The 3,276-nt window shown below is 41.6% G+C and overlaps 1 non-coding gene across 1 annotated transcript; it reads left to right on the top strand.

The window, feature by feature from the left end:
• Positions 1–2,946: 2,946 nt before the first annotated feature.
• LOC141676098 (small nucleolar RNA R71) lies at positions 2,947–3,053 on the top strand. Its single transcript, XR_012556706.1, has one exon. It is a non-coding gene; the product is annotated as a small nucleolar RNA R71 (small nucleolar RNA).
• The last annotated feature ends 223 nt before the right edge of the window (positions 3,054–3,276 follow it).

Below are 3,276 nucleotides of genomic sequence, written 5' to 3'. Positions count from 1 at the left end.
TCAATATCTCAAAAGCAGCAAGGCACTCGTCATCAAACTTGAAATGAACGTCTTTTTCTAGCAAATTACACAACGACTTCGAAATCTTCGAGAAGTCCTTGATGAAGCGCCTATTAAAACCCGCATGACCAAGAAAACTGCGAATTCCCTTAACAGATATAGGTGGAGGAAGATTTTCGATCACCCCCACCTTGGCCTTGTCCACCTCAAGCCCCTTCCTAGAAACCTTGTGACCAAGAATGATGCCTTGGCACACCATAAAATGACATTTTCCCAATTGAGAACCAAGTTGGTCTCAACGCACCTTTTCAGCACTAACCCAAGATTGTGCAAGCATTCATCGTAAGAAGTTCCAAAAATTGAGAAATCGTCCATGAACACTTCTACGTTATTTCCAATCATATCAGAGAAAATAGTCATCATACATCTCTGAAAAGTGGCTGGCGCTCCACATAGTCCAAAAGAAACTCTTCGGAATGCAAACATACCGAAAGGACATGTGAATGTAGTCTTCTATTGATCTTCCGGAGCGATACAAATCTGATTATATCCCGAGTAGCCATCCAGAAGACAATAGTAATCATGCTCAGCAAATCTGTCAAGCATCTGATCAATGAAAGGAAGAGGGAAGTGATCCTTCCTTGTAGCCTTGTTTAGCTTTCTATAATCCATGCAAACTATCCACCCCGTGACTGTTCGTGTAGGAATAAACTCATTCTTCTCATTTGCTACTATAGTGATACCACATTTCTTCGGCACACACTGAACTGGGCTCACCTATGAACTGTCAGAAATAGGATAGATGATCCCTGCATCTAGCCACTTAAGGATTTCCTTCTTCACAACCTCTTTCATGATCAGATTTAGCCTTCTCTGTTGCTCAACAGTAGGCTTGCTTCCTTCCTCTAGCAGAATTTTGTGCCTACCATAAGAAGGGCTGATTCCCTTGATATCTACTATAGTCCAACCAATTGCTGATTTGAACTCTCTAAGAATTCTCAAAAGCTTCTCTTCATCGGTACCTAAGAGGTCAGATGCAATATTAACAGGCAAAATAGATCCATCACCTAAAAATGCATACCTCAAATGCTCAGGTAAAGGTTTAAGCTCAAGAGTAGGAGTTTCCTCAATTGATGGCTTGAGGCGCTTCGGAGAACTTTTCAACTCCTCCAACCCAAGAGATTCAAAAGGCATATCCATCTTTCGCTTCCAGGGAGAAGCATTCAAATATTGCAAGTGCTCATCACCGTCGTCATCTTCACTATCAGAATTTCCTAAAAAGGCTTTTTCTAAGGCATCAAACATTAACAATCGATCAAGTTCAGAATATAACACATTATCGACCATTTCCACCTTAAAGCACTCCTCATTTTCGGAAGGGAATTTCATGGCATTGAATACATTAAAAGTCACATCATGATCTATCACTCGCATGGTAAGCTCACCTTTCTGCACATCTATCAAGGTTCGACCCGTAGCCAACAAAAGTCTTACCAAGATTATGGGAATTTTATTACCCTCCTCAAAATCAAGAATTATGAAATCAACAGGGAAAATGAGTTTTTCCACCTTGACCAAGACGTCTTCCACAATACCTCGCAGATATGTAATAGATCGATCGGCCAGCTACAAAGTCATGTATGTAGGCTTTGGATCAGGCAAATCCAACTTTTTGAAGATTGACAATGATATCAGATTGATGCTAGCTCCCAAGTCACAAAGGCACTTATTAAATGACACCTTCCAATGGTGCAAGGAATAGTGAAGCTTCCAGGATCTTTAAGCTTCGGAGGCAATTTCTGTTGTAACACAGCACTGCATTCCTCCGTGAGAGCAACAGTCTCTAAGTCATCAAGCTTCACCTTCCTAGAGAGAATACCTTTCATGAACTTCGCGTAACTAGGCATTTGCTCAAAAGCTTCCGCGAAAGGTATGTTGATTTGAAGTTTCTTGAACACCTCCAGAAACTTCGCAAACTGTTTATCCAGTTTCTTCTTCTGCAGCCTCTTAGGAAAAGGAGGTGGAGGATAGATCTGTTTCTCCCCTGTATTACCCTCATGAGGAGTGTGCTCAACAGTAGTCTTCCTTGGTTCCACTTCGGCTTCCTTCTGCATTTCTTCTTCATCAGCCTCCACTTCAGAATCTGGAGTCTTAGCTTGTTCAGTGTTCGCAACCTTACCATACCTCAATGTAATTGCTTTGACATGCTCCTGAGCTTCTTTTTTGCCTGGCACTTTAGTATCACTCGAAAACGTGCCAGGTTGACGATTTTGTAATGCATTAGCAATTTGCCCAATCTGATTCTCCAAGGTCTTAATAGAGACAGCTTGGCTCTTACACATGAGTCTCAACTCCTTCAATTCTGATTTTTCATTAGCTTGAGGTAACTGCTGAAGTTGAAGTTGTTGCTTCGGGGCATATTGCAGTTGCTAAAAACCAGGAGGGTTATATTGCCTTGCTGTATATGGCTGATAAGATTGTTGCACCGCATTCTGATTGTTGCTCCAGCTGAAGTTAGGATGATTACGGTTATTCGGATGATAAGTGGCTAGAGTTTGTTGTTGTGATCTCTGAGAGTTGCTCACAAATTGAGCTGATTCACTAGAAATAGCACACTGCTCATTTTCATGTGCTCCCGCACAAAGCTCACAAACAATAGTGATCTTGTTAACTCCATAATTAGCCAAAGAATCCACTTTCATCGTCAAAGCTTGAAGTTGAGCAGCTATAGCAGTAGCTTGATCCACTTTCAGAATCCTTGCTACCTTTCCTTGCAACATTCTTTGCGTAGGATTCTGGTATTCATTGGCTGCCATTAGCTCAATCAACTCATAAGCTTCATTGTAGCTTTTAGCCTATAAGGCTCCACCAGATACTGCATCGAGCATAGGTCTAGATTGTGCACCTAAACCATTGTAAAAATAATTGATAATCATCCAATCAGGCGTGCCATGGTGTGGGCACTTCCTTAGCATCTCCTTATATCGATCCCAAGCCTCACACAGACATTCACCAGTTTGCTGAGCAAACTGAGTAAGAGTATTCCTGATTTCAGCAGTCTTCGCCATAGGAAAGAATTTAGTGAGAAACTTTTGAGCAAGATCCTCCCATTTGGTGATAGACCCTGGTGGTAGAGAATGTAACCAACACTTCTCTTTATCCCTCAAAGAGAATGGGAATAGTCGCAGCTTGATAGCATCTTCAGACACATCGTTGAACTTGAACATGTCGCAGATCTCGATGAAATCCCTAATGTGCATGTTGGGGTCTTCAGTA

The sequence above is a fragment of the Apium graveolens genome, chromosome 7, assembly GCF_009905375.1.
Source record: "Apium graveolens cultivar Ventura chromosome 7, ASM990537v1, whole genome shotgun sequence".
Lineage (NCBI taxonomy): Eukaryota > Viridiplantae > Streptophyta > Magnoliopsida > Apiales > Apiaceae > Apium > Apium graveolens.
Note: the sequence above shows the minus strand (reverse complement) of the source record. Positions and strands in the feature narration are given on the sequence as shown.